This window comes from Dermacentor variabilis, chromosome 2 (assembly GCF_050947875.1).
Source record: "Dermacentor variabilis isolate Ectoservices chromosome 2, ASM5094787v1, whole genome shotgun sequence".
NCBI lineage: Eukaryota > Metazoa > Arthropoda > Arachnida > Ixodida > Ixodidae > Dermacentor > Dermacentor variabilis.
In genome coordinates this window covers 97,986,727-98,003,655 of record NC_134569.1, presented here as the reverse complement: position 1 = coordinate 98,003,655, position 16,929 = coordinate 97,986,727, and the positions used below count along the sequence as shown (strand labels likewise).

General features: G+C 47.9%; 1 long non-coding RNA gene across 1 annotated transcript in view; it reads left to right on the top strand.

The window, feature by feature from the left end:
* Positions 1 to 16,929, top strand: part of LOC142572358 (uncharacterized) — a 245,453-nt gene that overhangs the window by 52,023 nt on the left and 176,501 nt on the right. The window contains exon 3 of the long non-coding RNA XR_012826053.1: positions 1,302 to 1,387. This is a non-coding gene — a long non-coding RNA (uncharacterized LOC142572358). The remainder of the gene's footprint in view (positions 1 to 1,301; positions 1,388 to 16,929) is intronic.

The following is a 16,929-nucleotide window of genomic DNA, read 5'->3' as shown; positions in this document are numbered from 1 at the left end:
ACGTGGGAGGCTAGTTCATGTAAACGTGGTCACCATAAATAATCGAATCGAATTGAGTCGAATTTTATTCCTGTTTCGTTCAAACGAGGCTAGCCTGAGACTAAAGGCACAAAGCTTGACAAAGGTCTCAGTCCCCGTGAGCGACAAGTTAGACAGCAGATCAGACAGATATGCACAATTTTATAAGTTACACCAGACTTGAGTGTTGCGAAAATGTATAGGAACACTGTCTATCGTCGTCGCATTCAAATACCATCAGATTAATAATGCGGTGTACATCACGCGTCTAAATACAAAGAAACATTTCGGATTCTAATATAGTTCTAAAATTACAGAAATACTTTATTGTATATATAGACGTTATCGAATCCGTAGAGCATTATAAATCAACAGCATACGCAAAAAATTATCATGCATCCTAACTGGTTGTTAGAATAATCAACAACAAAATGAAAAAGAAATGAAATTGGAAAACCGGACGTGGATGCGTATAAATATAAGTACGTGAATACAAAAATAAATATATTACATGAACTGATATCACGTGGATCCTTAAAAGAAATCATATGTAATTCATGGCAGAAACATTGTTGATTCAATAAGCTCACTTATTAAATCTTAAACTACATGACTTCTCTAGTTGACCATTGTCTTATTTCTTTCTAAATGTCCTTACAGAAGTATTTAACGATATAGATTCACTGTATCTGTTCATTATTTTTGTGGACTGATATACGAATGTATGTCTTCCGTAATTTGTCCTTGTTGTTGGTATGCGTTGTGTGCTGTGTCGCAAGAAGTATCCGGAAAGGTTGCGTTCAATACAATGTGCGCTAGGGCTCCTCTTTTGGATTTCTAGAGCAAGTCGCATATAGTATATGCTGTCCGCACCGAGTATGTCATATTTTTTTGAATAATGGCGCTGTGGTTAGTTGTGATAAACAGCCATAGTAATTTGCATATAGGTGAATAACTCGTTTTTTTTAAGGTTATCAATTTCCTGTAATATGTTCGGGTCGTTGTATCCCATACAAATATGCAGTAGCAGTCTTGAATGAATAAGTGCATTATTCAACAAATTCAACAAGCGGGTACATACGGAGAATAATAGCAACCGGAAAAACGTCACGTTAGAATTAATGCCGCCCGTTAGCTACCGTGAGCATCGTAAAAAAATATGATGGGAAATGAAGATAACAGACATTGTTTTATTAATGTTCTTACTGTTTCCCGTTAAAACTAAAAAGTATTGCGTGTAATTGAAGTTACACTTGGAGTCTTGTTTTTCTTACGTTACCTAGCAAGAAGCTAATGACATGCCAGACGCGCATCATGCAAGCGTCATGTGCCAGACACGACATCGAAGCGAGCGGGACCGGCTGTGAATGTAAGTTCGCCTGTTCGGCGACCTGTCTCTTTTTATCTCATCCTTTCTTTTGCGGATGCAACCTGGCTAGTTGGGCTCCCGGCCTATTCTTCCGTTTCTTCTGCATTTCTACACGGCACCAGTGCGCTATTGGACTATTGGATTGTTTCGGAGTCTGCGCCGCATTGCAAGCAATTTTGGCTTTTACGGCACGAAACCGAGATTGACGCAGTCACCGAAAAAGAGCTCGGCCGTCCTGGCGCAGTAAATTTGAGAAAATGACTCGTACTGGGAGATGTTTGTGACGCTTTCTATGGGCCCCAGCATAGTTTTAACTTATTTCAGTAGTTTTTGGGCAGGCTCGCCGTACCCGGCTTTGTGACGCAGTTAGCGAAGAGCAGCTCGGCGCTGTGACGCAGTTAGTTTCGCATGAAGTGAACCTTACTGGGACAAGTTCGTGATGCTTTCTCCGACCCACAACATTATTGTAATCAATTTCACAACTTTTGGGGATATTTCTGAGGCACGCTCGCCGCCACTGCCGCGTCGTGACGCCGCTAGCAAAAAGCAGCTTGGGCATGCTGACAAAGTTAACCTGGCACGTACTAAATCTTAGGGGGACAAGATTGCGACGATTTTTATGACCCCGCAACATATATCTTCTTTGAGTGCTCACCCGCTGTGGTTGCCTAGTGGCTACGATGTTGGGCTGCAAAGCACGAGGTCGCGCAACCGAATCCTGGCCGCGAGATGCGCTTCCGGTTCGTCTGCTTGTTCCCACGTCGTGCAGTAGCGCACGCAGACGCCGAAACTATACTAATTACTAGCGTGTTCCAGCGTGCGATTGTGCTCTGTGATGCGCTTGCGTCTGCCTCAGTGTTCATGTAGTTCGTGTAGCACTGACGTATACCGTTAACCAGTGTTTGGATCGCACCGCTGGTACGATCTGTTGGGAACTCGGCGCTGACGCCCGTGGTTGTACCTGGGTCGCAAGCCCCAAGGGTAGCGTTGGCCTGGCGGCCTGGGGTACAACTGGAAGCATCCGAAGGTCCCGGCAAAGCATGAGTCGACTGGTAACAACAAAACAACTTGTTTATTTTAACATCGCAAAGAGTTGGCGGTCAGGTTGACCGAAGTAGAGAGACGGGAGAGCACTTCACTCAACAGAAGAAATCGGAGCCCTCCTTTTGGCGTCCGGGGGCAGCTGTTTTTATACTCTCGCAGTTGAGGGCAAGAAGGAACCCCTCAAAAGACGAGCACGTGAATGTACAATGGGCTAATGGTGACGCACACTGTCGTAGCGCTGCCGTAGCACCATGTCGAGCACGATCTCGTAGCACCCTGTTGTAGCGATGCCGTAGCACCATGTCGGGCACGATCTCGTAGCACCCTGTTGTAGCGATGCCGTAGCACCATGTCGAGCACGATCTCGTAGCACCCTGTTGTAGCGCTGCCGGTCGGGCACAATGACTGTAATGAGAGGATGATCCCTGCTTTCGCAGCGCCTGGTTCCGGCACAATGACTGGAATGCGAGGGTGATCCTTTGCGGTCGCATCGCCGCAGTCGCGCCTGGAAACACCTGCCGATGAGCGTTGCGGCGACGACGATCGGGCCAAAATGTCTGCCGCCCCGCCGCAGTCGCGCCGGCAAAACCACGTGTCGCAGGCGAAACGCAACACCAGGTGTTCTCGTGCACAGCGCTCGAAATCGTGCGCTGTGCTAAGCGAGACAAACCCAACAGCTCGCGTGAGGAGCCGTTAGCGAACGTGCACCGTGCTAAAGAAAATTGAGAAAAAAAGGAAAAAGGCGGAGCCAATGACGTATGCGTTACGCGATCCCTGGCTCCGGTATGGGATAGCGCAGGGAAGGAACTTCGCTTGCTGAGGCTTTACTCGCGGATAACTTTCCGTGGCTATGAAGTGGAAACTACGGGCGTGTGTCTCCTTCACATGTGTTACCGCGCCAAGTATACTGCGCCAGCGTTTGACAGTGCTTTTGGTTGCTCAGAGCGAACGCTGAATCGGCACAGCTTCCACGTGCGACGGTTTCACGTTTGTCCAGACACGGAAGTTAAAGGCCACAAGATAAGTAATCTTGTACACTCGTCGTGTGTTTTGTCTTACTTAACTGTTGCTAATAGGGTGTTTATGTTTTCTCTTCCCCAGCTCTAGCGTGAATGAAAACACGGGACTCCTTTCAGAAGCGCTCTCACTTGTGCGTGCTTTGCCTCCGTAGCTCTCCCTTCATAGCCACAGAAAGCTATCAGCGAGTATAGACGGAGGTAAGTGGAGAGAGCGTTATGTTGGCGGTGACGCCCCCCGCCTCCTGAAATTATGGGTTCATGACACTGAAATATTTATATCTCGGCTATTAACGAAGCAATTTGAAATTCTTGCTAGGACGGTCCCTAGAGGGCACGTATGAACATCCAGCGTATAAACCAAATTTGCTATGTGACCTAGTGAGGTGCCTTTAGCGTTGTCGCGTTAAAAGAAAAACTCACGAGATCGTCGTGCACAAAATGTTGCGTTTCGAGTACAGTTTGCAGCAGCTCGGGTCACAGAAAGCGGAGCCTACTCACCCCGCCGCAAACAAAAATATATATAAGTACAGGGTGGCTAACGTCGCTGTCAGCACTGCTATGTTTGGCAAGCGCACTTTGATCTTAAACGAATTGTATGTTTTTCGCATCAAATATATTGAATAATGTATGTTTCATGGAAGGAGCGTTAACTATAATAGCCGTGAGCGTAATAAGAAATTACATACTTGTACAAAAACGCGCATCTCATGGCTTCCTTTAATAACTGGTTATTGGCCGTGTGGCACGACCACAACTTCCTTGAGCTTGAACTCCCTGAGGATGTCTCGCCCTCCCTTATTCTAAAGTGGTTCGTGCGCGCCTGCGTGACATGCGTATAAAAAGTGTCGCGAAGCTGGACGAATACCCATCGTGAACCAACGCGGCAAGCGACACGTGATACACGATGCGCATTGAAATAAACGGGGCACGTTCACAGTTGAAGACATGAAATTAAATACAGTTCACAGAGCGAGTAATTCGCTCTCTATGGGTGTATCGGCAAAGGAAACCGCTAATGCTCCCAGCCAGGGCTAAAAATATTACCTGCAGTTGAATGGCAAAGTGAGTACAAGCAAGCTCGTCTATTAAATTACTGGAAGAATTAACGTAAGTCTGCACAAGCAGGACAATCTGCATGCTTCCTGGACATCGAACGTAAATGTTTGCTGCGCTCTCCAGACACCATTCTATGAATCCAACACAAACTCGAGACAACAGTGTTGCTGAAAATCCGGCGCAAGCAGTTTGACAGATGAATGTACGTAGCTGACAAGAACGCCAGGAGCTCTTTAGAGACCAGGGCATGTCGCTGAAATCACAAGTGTACCTGCTATTAATAAACTAGAGTAATGACCATACTTAAACAGCGTCTGATGATGGCTACGCTTTAGCTTTAGCGCTTTCTGAAAGTATTGCACGAGTATAAGAAGCGTTCCTAAGCCTACCGTGTCCTTTCTTCAGGCTTTGTAGACGCGCCCTGCCTTGCGTTCATACTGAAGCTCACGATGGTACGACCAAAAACGAAAGGCACTTGTTGAGCTCCAGTTACATCAATCTAAGAGTCTGGCTCTCCCACTAAATGCGACGCGCACAACCGTGTTTATTTTCTTTGTATGAAACGTATATTCTCGTACAATGTTTATGTTCACGCGTTACATCGTTCCCCAGATACGCCAATATTTAGGAATCCGAAATTAGGTGGACGCACACTCCTCGATGATGACGCAGCGATGTAACGAGGACGAAGGCGATGCATGGTGCTTGCCGAAGACGAAGTGCTTCTCTTGCGGAACACATCTCGCCCGTCTCTGTGTTTTTCTGGACTTCTTACTGCACCTGTGGGGTCTACCGCCCCCTCCATCGCGGTGATGGATGTACAACACCCCGAGGATCCTCCCGGTTCCCGTTCACCTGCGGACATCGGTTCGAGGAAGCGAGGAAATACGTCGAGTGGTAGCGAGGACACAGAGCTGTACTGCGCATCAGGTGACGAGTCCTCGGAAGACAGCTTTCGACTTGTCCAGTACCGCAAGGCCAAACGAAGAATTATCAACTCATCTTCGGCGTCCAGCTCGAACACTGTGAAAACAGCTCCTCAGCGATGGCCTTACTCCATCCTGTTTGTGCCACAGAACGCTACCGACAACCTGCGCGTTCTCAACAGGCAAGCACTCTCCGTGTATCTAGAAAACACCGTGCCAAATGAGATCAAGGATGTTAGGATAAATACTAGGCGAAACATCCTGGCAACCGATGTGATGAACCCGTGTGCACTGACCATACTACAACATGTAACGCAGCTGGGAAACATCAAGGTCCGATCCATCGTGCCAACGAATGGTGCCACAATAACAGGAGTCATCTATGACATTGACAATGAAATATCTAATGCAGACCTCCCAATTCTCATAAAACCAGCAAGCGAACACAACGTGATTGTGCGTGTTGGTCGCCTCGGCAACACACGTTGTGTGAGGATAACCTTCAGAGGCGACTGCCTTCCACCCTACGTGAAGGTCGGCCACTTTCGCCACCAGGTTCGACCATTTATTCCAAGACCAATGCAATGCTTCAATTGTCAGAAGATTGGACATGTGAAGGGTGTTTGCAGAAATTCGGCCGTGTGCCCTCGATGTGCCGAACCCCACTCAGAAGACAACTGCAGCGCAACCACGTTCAAGTGTCCTAACTGTCAAGGTGATCACTGCGCCTCTTCCAAAGAGTGTCCCCAGATCAAGAAAGAGATCACCATTCTTAAACAAATGGTGAGAGACAACTCTACCCACAAAGAGGCCGCTGTGAAAGTACGGCGAAGACGACGTCACCGACGAAGGTCTTCACGGCGGAAAACGTCAAGCTTTCAGGAAAAGTCCCCTCGTCAAGCATCATCATCAGCGGACGTTTCCAGCACTCCGAACACCAATGTTGGAAGGGAGCAAACTGCCAGATCTCTCTCCACAAAGGAATGGCCGCCACTTCCGCGTACACGACCGCCAGAAGAGCCGCAGAAGAAGCCGCCCCCAGTACAGCAAGGTGCTGTATCCGAGGAGTCGCGGAAAACAGATGAGCAAGTGATAGCACTTATTAGGCCTTTAATGAATGTCATTCGGGTGTTGCTAAGCAACATGCACACACCGTCTGCCAGAAGTGCGCTTCAAGTACTGGACGCTCTGAGTCCGGTGCTTGCCACCCTTGAGTAGATCATGGCCCCACAGCCACGGTCTTTTAGGGAAGAGGTCCGACAAGAAGCTATTTTTCAGTGGAATGCCCGCGGACTCAGAGCGCGCCTTTCGGATTTCCGTCGCTTCGTGTTCGCCAATATGTTTCCCATTATCGTCATTTGCGAGCCGAACTTATCGAACAAAATCAGGCTTTCTGGATATGAATCATTTATGTCGTCAGCTGTTTATGAAAACAGTAAGGTTTTGGTGTTTATTCGCCGTGACCTCACCTACACTCATCAGCCTGTACCACCTAATGACAGTAATCAATATATGTGCCTAAACGTAAGGAAAAAGAATCTGCCCTTCACTTTTGTAGGCGCCTACCTATCTCCGTCAAGTCGATTTGATTGCAAAAGACTACGAGACATTCTTTCCTCAACTTCCGATCCCTGGGTCATCACTGGAGATTTCAACGCCCATCATACACTTTGGGGAAGTCCGATCATCAACACAAGAGGCAGAGCTCTGGTATCTTTCGCCTCCAGTAATGAACTTTGGCTGCTGAATGATGGAAGTCCTACGTTCTTACGTGGCTCCACGTACAGCAGCTGTCTTGACTTAGCTTTCGTCTCACGAAGCCTAGTCAGACGTGCAGGGTGGTTTGCGGACATAGAGACGCACGGAAGCGACCATATCCCCACGTACATCAAGATCAGAGGATTGACCGCTTCCAAAATACGGGATACGATCCAAAGAGCGGACTGGCCTAAATTTCAGTCTATTATGGAAGAACACTGCGACGCCACTCCATCTTTCGACTTGGAAGAGGCAATCAAGAGCGTGGTGCAAGACACTATGCGTACTGTAACATGCTCCTCGAAACTTAATGATTTTGATGTGGAACTAGAACGACTTCGAGCAATCCGACGACGTGCTGAACGAAGATACCGACGTACGAAAACAATGGACGATCTACGGACCGCCAGGCGCACGCAAAAGAAGATACAGCGCCGGTTAGACAAGCTCGAATCGCAACGTTGGGCTGCCTTCTGTGAGTCGCTAGATCCACGCAAGCCTTTATCGCAACTATGGAGAACGGTGCGCGGACTGCGGACACTTCCCGTACAGCGATTCCCATTCAAGGCACTTGCCCTCTCTCAAAAGAGATCGGAGATTGACGTGGCAGAGGATTTCTGCGCCAGATTATCCGGCCAACTCACAGCTACCAACATTCCATCGCCTTCGAGCAGCTGTCCGCCACCACGTGATCATCGGTTGGATCTACCATTCTCGATCCACGAACTTAAGGCAGCATTAGCTTTGTGTAGCCGCACATCAGCGCCAGGACCTGACGGAATTCCCTACCGAGCTCTGTGTCACCTGGGGGAGCGAGCGAGAGGGGTTCTTCTTGAGGTGTACAATGAATCTTGGAGAAATGGCACGCTACCAACAACCTGGAAGACAAGTCGCCTTGTTCCACTGCTGAAGCCTGGCAAGTCGCCGTTGGAGCTCTCATCATATCGCCCGATCGCTTTGGCGAGCTGTGTGGGCAAAGTAATGGAGAGGATGGTCCTAGGACGCCTGGAGTGGTACTTGGAGTACCACAACACCTACCCAGATGTCATGGCGGGCTTCCGACGCGGTCAATCATCGATCGATAACGTCGTCGACCTGGTGACCTACATTCAACATGAGAAACACCGTAAGCGTCTCTGCGCATCCTTATTCCTCGACGTTAAAGGGGCGTATGACAACGTTACGCATGAAGCCATCCTCTCTGCTCTCGCAGAGGTAGGAGTGGGTGGTCGGATGTTTCAATGGATACGGAGCTATCTATCCATGCGATCCTTCTTTGTAAGCACCGAGGAAGGCCATACTTCCCTACATTATAGCTACAGCGGCGTCCCCCAGGGTGGTGTTCTTAGCCCCGTGTTATTTAATCTAACACTAATTGCTCTACTTGAGCACGTGCCAACCACAGTCAGGCTATCCATGTACGCGGATGACATCTGCATATGGACATCTGCAGTAACACGCCTACAGCTGCGAGCGAGAATTCAGAAAGCCGCGACACAAACTGCTATCTACCTCCGTAATCGAGGCCTGGAAATTTCCTCCGAGAAATGCGCACTAGTGCCATTTACGCGCAAACCCATGGCAAACTACAGTGTAACGATAAATGGCCAAATAATACGACGGGTCCGATCGTACAAGTTTCTAGGTGTCATAATCGACAGGGACTTATCATGGAGCCCACACATATCTTACGTGAAAAAACGGTTGACAGGCATCTGCCACCTGTTCAAGTTTTTCGCTGGCAAGACCTGGGGAATGTCGCCTAGTGCCATGTTACAACTGTACAGGGTGCTTTTTCTGGGATTTCTGCGATACAGCTTGCCAGCAATAAACAACACAGGCAAAACGAATCTACGCACAATACAAAGTCTTCAGGGTCAAGTGCTCCGGATCTGCCTAGGCCTGCCTCAGAGTGCTTCAACAGTGGCTACGATAGCAATCGCTGGAGACCACCTTGTCAAGACCCACATTGAAATTGAAGTACTCAGGACCCATATAAGGCATCTAGCCAGGACTCCTCGTCACCATTTAGCCTCTCTACCAGCGGACAGGCCACACACATCTTTCAGCCAAACAATAATTGCATATGATGAATCATTGCCAGCTTGTTTCACTCCGGCTGCGAGACCTTCGATCCCTCCATGGTGCCTCGCTCAGCCAAAAATCAACCTCGCAATACCTGGCATCTCGAAAAAAGCTGATCTGTCATCACCAGCCCTTAGACAGCTCACGCTACTATATTTGTACGAGAACTAGCGTGACTCTACGCATATTTACACTGATGGATCTGTCCTTCCAAGCAGCTCCGCGGCGGCAATCATCATACCAGCGAAAGCTACAACAATCAAGTTTAAGACGACCCACGCGACAACATCGACGGCAGCAGAGCTTGCAGCGCTCTTTACTGCTCTTCATCACATTGGTGATGAACCGCCACACAAATGGACAATATTCTGCGATTCGAAAAGGGGACTGCAGTCTCTACTGTCACCTTTACGACGCGGACCGCACGAACAACTAATATTCCGTATTACAGAGACATTACACCATATAAGTGATGCAGGCCACGAAATAACCTTTCAGTGGCTTCCAAGTCAGTGCGGCATTATCAGCAATGAACGGGCGGATCACGCTGCCCGCTCAGCCCATACTGAGGAGCGCCACGTCCCAATTCCTCTTTCTAGAACTGACGCGGCACGGAAGCTCCGCCTGCTTGCTCGGCAGTGCACCACGTCGCAATGGAATGAGCCACATTTAAGAAATCCGCGACTGTACTCACTTGATCCAACATTAAGTCTTCGAGCGCCATCACAGCTTCGCCGTAGAGACGCCACACTTTTCTATCGACTTTGGTTGGGCGTTGCCTTTACTAAAGCCTATGCCTTCCGCATAGGGATGACCGACACCCCCACCTGTGACCACTGCGGCCATGAAGAATCAATTGGCCATATTTTGTGCGCCTGCCCGCAGTATAGTCCACAGAGGGCATGCCTTAGCCACGAACTTGACCAACTGGACGACCAACCGCTATCCGAAAAAAGAATTCTGCAACATCGAAAGGACCTACCGTCACAGAAGAAGGCCGTGCAAGCGCTTTTGCGCTTTTTGCGATCTACCGGCCTGTGTGAACGACTTTAACTGGAACGCCTTTTGTGCGTGTGTCTCCATGTGTGCGCGTGCGTTTATTTATTTTTTTTGCGTTTTCCTCTCTGTCAGCTTTCTAACCCCTATCCCCCATCCCCAGTGTAGGGTAGCAAACCGGAGACTCATATCTGGTTAACCTCCCTGCCTTTCCTCTTCATTCTCTCTCTCTTGCCGAGGCAAGAAGAGTGAGGAGCGATGCATGCACAGAAATACGTACGACAAGTACGTAAATGCACCTACAAGGATTCTACGCCCCTTGTGTCATAGTGGCACCTAGCAATCTTGAAGCACTAGCCAGGATATGGCACCCGCCCATTGACACATACCCAATGTCACATGCCCAGTGGGCCACGAATGGGCAGCTGAAATGTAAAATATATATACACAACGAGGAAACAGCTCAATATCGTGCGCTATTCTATTCATATGTATGTGGGCTTTAGAGATACCTATCAGGAAAAATTACATGCACAAGTTCTAACTCAAGTATTATAGCTTTATTACGCAGAGCAACGCTGTTCTCACTGGCGCTACCTTGTCAGTCGAAATTCCGTGCTGTATAAGACCAGGAATTCAGTGGCATACGCCAAGCAGTCCAAAAATAGGGTAAGCAAAACAAAATAATTTTACAAATGTAGAAAAAGCCTTCGAATACCATGCTTTCTTTTTTTCTTTAAATTAAGAGATCTCTTTGTGGCAACAATATTATGTGCAGGTTTTATTCCTGATTCAATTTTTTTTATGTAGAAGACAGGGTGGCACAGGTTGGGAGTGGATTCCGCTTTGATGCCGCCGCAAGCCGCTTTGATGCCTCCTATAAAGCAACATACACCGACCGACGCAAATATGTAGGGAGGCAGGCGAAGACAGACTCACTTCAAAGCAGTAAAACGAAGAGTGGGCATACTCGACAAATTCACAACCTGTAATTTGTGCTACAATGTACTAAAAGCGTTCAGCAATTCTGCCAGGACCTGAGAAACGGCTATTGCCCGCGGGGCATAATGTGCCCTACAATAAGTTATTTCCCCACTGGGTGCATTGCTATGCGAAGTCACGTAGCAGATGGTCGCAACAGCCCTTTACTCTTCGATCTTCACGCGCGTGCCCGTTAGTACACTGCTCCCTCGCTCGGAGCGAGAGCAACGAAACACCTTCTCAACGACAGCACGCATGGCCAGTTGCTTAAGTCGCCCAGACGTGAGCTCCATAGGTGAGTGCGCTGCCAAATTGTGCTAGAGTCGCCTGCAGCAATGCTCTGTCGCAGAAATTGGGGTCCCGCTTAGACAATGCCATTGAGCGACCGACCGGCAAGCGTTCTGTGCTCGCCGCAGTGCCTGTGCGCGCAATATAGCCAATGGGTTTGGGTTGAATTGGATGTAAATATGATGCAATGGACTATTTCGTCCAACGCCACGAACGAACGGACATTTCGCATTACTTTGGTCTGGTGTCTGTAGTTCGATGCTGTCCGCGCGCTCACCGATATCTAATGTTCTGAGCAGATGCTAGGGATGCCGCGGTTGCTGTAGGCACCGTTGGAGAGGGCGAATCGCTTGCTTGCACAATTGACTCGAATCAGGTTCTCGACCTGCTGATGCGCAATGCCTGCTTGCAGAACGTTCGCATTCGACTAAATGTTCGATCAGTGACGTATTTGCGCCCAATTTGGCCGAACTGCGTCGGAGTGGCAAGGTGCGGTAGCTAACCAGAACTGCAACTCCGTTGAGTAAGCGGTAATGCGACGAAACTAAAACCGTTACGAATCGTTAGGGTAGTATGAAACTCCCCCCCCCCCCTTCCTCCCACACACACTATAAGTGTGCGCGCAGTTACGTATGCAAGCAATTGCCGCAGACTCACCTACGGTGGCAAACAGCCATATATGTCAGTTTCCAGAAACTGAAACCCCCATCTTGATTCAGTACCACACAGTGCCCATGACAATGAATAACTTTTGCGGCCACAACGATTGAACACACATGCGAAAACTACGAGCATATGCAACGGTCGTTAACACCGCTATACCCAAAGAAAAATAGTGTACTCGAACACACGCTTTGCCGCAAGACAAAGCAGCCTGTTCTTTTTTTTTAAAAAAGCAAGCAGGACGCATCAGTGCGGAGTTTAGGCCTACACTGAAGCTGCTTCATTGCTACAAAAAAGAAAAGTGTTCAAAGTAGTAAGTTACTTTGGAAGCGTTGTCCTGTTCGTGGCAGATACTGTTGGCTGTCGCGTGCCTTACACAACCGCTGTACAGAGAACCAATATGCAGGAAGAACACCTCAGGCTTTGAGTTCGAACGAAGAGACGCCGTGCTGTTTTGAAGCTACTCTTAGCTAGCCCTGTTGCTCCGCGAAATGTGTCAAGAACTTTTTGTCGTTTGCACACAAGTGTGTCGTTTCTGTGCACCACGTGGCATCTTTCGTGCTCGTGTAGTTTGCTTGGAACTGGCTCACATGGTTCTGCGTGTCGCCTAAAAAAAGAAGAAAAGATTGCGTTAGTCAGCATGAAGTCTTCTCAGAGCGGAAGCTCCATGCTGCGCTCCCACTGTATTTCAGTAGTCGAACGAAGTTCCACGGGTAGGTGTAAAAGCAAAACATACGAGTCATTTCAATCTGGGGGAGCCCCGATGAAATGAGCAACAATCCTTCCGCTTACAGACGCGCCTTTATTATTCTCGTTTTCGGGAACAGGTGTCGCAGACGGACTGGCCATTGTCAGTTGTTTGTTTCTGTTAACCAGCCGAGTGTTCTGCTTTAACTGCGGGGAAAACCCATTTAAACAAGTATTGATGTCAACGATAAAAAAGAAGGCTGGAGGTGTCCCGTTTTATCGCAGATATGTCACCCAATTTATAGAACGGGTAGTAGCTTTGCTGAACTAGTGGGGAAGCGAACATGCTGCCACGCCTGAACCGTCACAGCAGAACGCAAGAACTTAAATTTCTCCAAGGGGATCAGTAATATATGTTGTTGGGCGAGCTGGTTCGTGATGTGAGGAAATAAATGTCATGAACAAAATTCAACACAAGAACGTAGTAAGAAACACGTGGCAGCGCTAACTTTCAACTAGAATGGTTTGGGCGCGAGCTAGCGCTCGTCCTGTACTCTTCCTTGTTCGTGTGTTTTGGGCGCTGTTTGGAAAGGCGTCTACTGTAGGGCACACCTCGCCTGTCTCTATGCTTTCTTGGACTTCTCACTGCAGCACTTGTGGGGTCTACCACTCCTTACATCGTGGTGAAGGATGTACAACACCCTGAGGCCTGTCCCGGTTCCCGTTCACCCGCGGACATCACTTCGAAGAAGCGAGGAAATACAGCGAGCGATAGCGAGTGCACAGACCTGTACTCCACATCAGGTGACGAGTCGACGAAAGACAGCTTTCGACCTGTCCTGTACCACAAGGAGCAACAAAGAATTATCAACGAATATTATGCGTCAAGTTCGACCACCGTGAAAACTGCGCCTCGACGATGGCCTCACTCCATCCTGTTTGTGCCACAGAACGCTACTGACAACCTGCGTGTTCTCAACAGGCAAGCACTCTCCATGTATCTAGAAAATACCGTGCCCAACGAGATCAGGGATGTCAGGACAAAAAATAGTATAAACACCCTGGCAATCGATGGGATGAACCCGAGCGCGCTGAATGCGCTGCAACATGTAATACAGCTGGGTAACATCAAGGTCCGATCTATCGTGCCAGCAAATGGTGCCACAATAACAGGAGTCATCTATGACACTGACAATGAAATACCTAAGGCAGACCGCCCAGTTATAAAACCAGCAAGTGAACAAAACATCACTGCGCACGTCAGTCACCTCAGTAACACACGTTGTGTAAGGATAACGTTCAAGGGTGACTGTCTTCCCTCCTGCGTGAAGGTTGACCACTTTCGTCACCTTGTTCGACCATTTATTGCAAAGCCAATGCAATGCTTCAACTGCCAGAAGGTCGGCCGTGTGAAGGGTGTTTGCACAAATTCCGAAGTGTGCTCTCGATGCGTCGAACTCCACTCAGAAAACCACGTTGAGAGAGAGAGAGAGAGAGCAAATGATAAATGAAAAGCAGGGAGGTTAGCAAGGACTGAGCCCGATTGGCTACCCTACAAGGGGGAAAGTAAAAAGGGGAGGGAAACATTAAAAGAAGAAGTCCACTTAGAATATCGTTCGGCCACTCAGTCCGGTTCACAGACGATGACTCAATCCGGTATCTTCGAAATGTCGCAGCAGCGCTTTTGTGGCCTTTTGTAGCTGCGATATGCGAGACCATGGTCCCAACATCTTGTTCAAGGTGAACCACACCGAAGTGTCCTAACTGTCAAGGTGATCACTGCGCCTCTTCCAAAGGTTGACCCCTGATCAATAAAGAGATCTCCATTCTCAAACAAACTGTAAGAGACAGCTATACCCACAAAGAAGCCGCTGAGAAAGGCAGGAGAAGACGACGACATATATAGATAACCAACTCACTTTTCCCGTGCATCACCATTTGAACATATATATATCTAGTTACAACACTGCACCAAGCTCTCATATATCGTGTATATAAATATATATATATATATATATATATATATATATATATATATATATATATATATATATATCTCATGTATCATATATCGTGAGATGGGTATGTCGCGAAGAGATCAGTGTCGCGGATGCATTAGCGGCAGAAACCTATGGACCTTCATGCTCACTCTGCGATATCCTTACCCGAGATTTCGACACTATGCACTTTCTCTAGACATTCCGGAGGCTATATCAAGCCTAGTTATGACACCGTCATCAGAGTTCTATCTTTTCTGGTTTTTCGTAGTGAAACACCCTTGTTGCTGATCTTTCATTGGTTATGGTTTCAATAGTCGGAATAAGACATCAGTTAAAGTGACACAAATATTCAAGTCCAGGAATTAGGGACAACGACAACCGCGATCCGGAAACAGGCTTCGTTTTTTGGGACATGCCTTGGCAATGCATTTTGGAAACGAACTCACAACAAACCGGACATATCTCAGCTAAAAAAAAATCATGAGCCATTCGACTATGTGAAGGTGGGTGACCCGCGAAGCTGTGTAGCACGTGACAAAGAAGTGACACAGAATTTTGAACAAAGGTAGGAACACATTTATTGTCTTGATCGGTGGCAATGGTGACGAAAGGTACGCACACACATAACTTTTTATACATCCGCGTGGATTCATGTTATACCTTTGTTATATACATTCTTGTTTTCATGTCGCTATATGTTGAGGCAAAGAATTTGAGACTGAAATCATTGCACCGACTGGAGTGGGCCAGTGCCGTCAGCGCCTTCGCAGAGGGGGGGAGAGGAGGAGGGGTGCAGTATGGGAACGCTGGCATGATGAGGGGTATCGGAGCCAGCTGTGGAAGGAGACGACGACGACGAACGCGCGAGCAGTGGCATGAGCCATTGCTGATGATGATAGCTCTTGCACGCACGCACGCACACACACACACACACACACATATATATATATATATATATATATATATATTTGCCTGGCTAGCAGCCCACCACACATGAGAGGTGCCATGTCTTGGGGTCAGAAATCTGGTCCAATTTTATTCAAAGTTTGAAGTACGGGAGTCTAGGGAACGATCGAAATTTGCAGGAATTTCTCGGCAAATTATTCTGACCAGGAACTACTCTGTTGATTGAAATTCTGTGCGGGCATTGCAAATTTCATAGACTTTTTTAGAACACATTAATAAGCTTAATTACGCTAGTTAGCTTTTTAATTAGTTACGTTACGCCACGTGTATCAATTTACGAATTATAGCCGCTGAGCTCGCACGGTGTATCCACTTGGAATGAACATTCTGGACAGCGCCAGTTCCGAGATTTTTAATTTTCAATGTGTCCGTCGAAATGCATTAGGGTTCCAGCTACTTTTGTTTTTCAATGGATAAAACAGCGGTTTCATGAAAAAGTAACTGGAACGCCAATGCATGTCGTCGGGCACTTTGGCACTTTAGCCTAGCGGTTTTGACGTCCCGAGGTCAAACTTTGTGATAAGGTGAAACTGACCTCTGTGGTTCAATGCCGGAACTCATTTTACTGGGGCGGAGTCGAGTAAGAATTATATTCTAATTGCTATGTCTTACCGCCCTTCGTCAGTGGTTTAGCACCCCTGACAAAGCGTGGAAATGACCACGATCAACCGGTCTTGAACAGGGGACACTTTCCCGCACCGACTCTGCTCAGTTCACTTATTGATCGCACACAGTTATCTGTGGCAGCTCCTCGTTAAGCATCGTGGTGGGTTCTAAGAATTTAGTAAAGCTGAAGATACGCCAAGTGGGGATGTCGCTCGCTAACAACCGAATTCCCCACAACGACTGCGTTCGAGTTCATGGCGCAACACTGCACTTTGCCACCCCAAGCGAACGATACGCGAGCGCAAATGCCCGCGGTGTTGCGCCCAACGTCTGTGCTCCCAGCAAACACGAGGGCGCCTTCATTTCTTGGAACGCCGAAGTGACCCGTCTCTATAAGTTTAAAGAACGCTCGACGCCTAAGGCCTCATAGCAGGGGATAGTTCAAGCACCTATTTAAAGTAGATCTG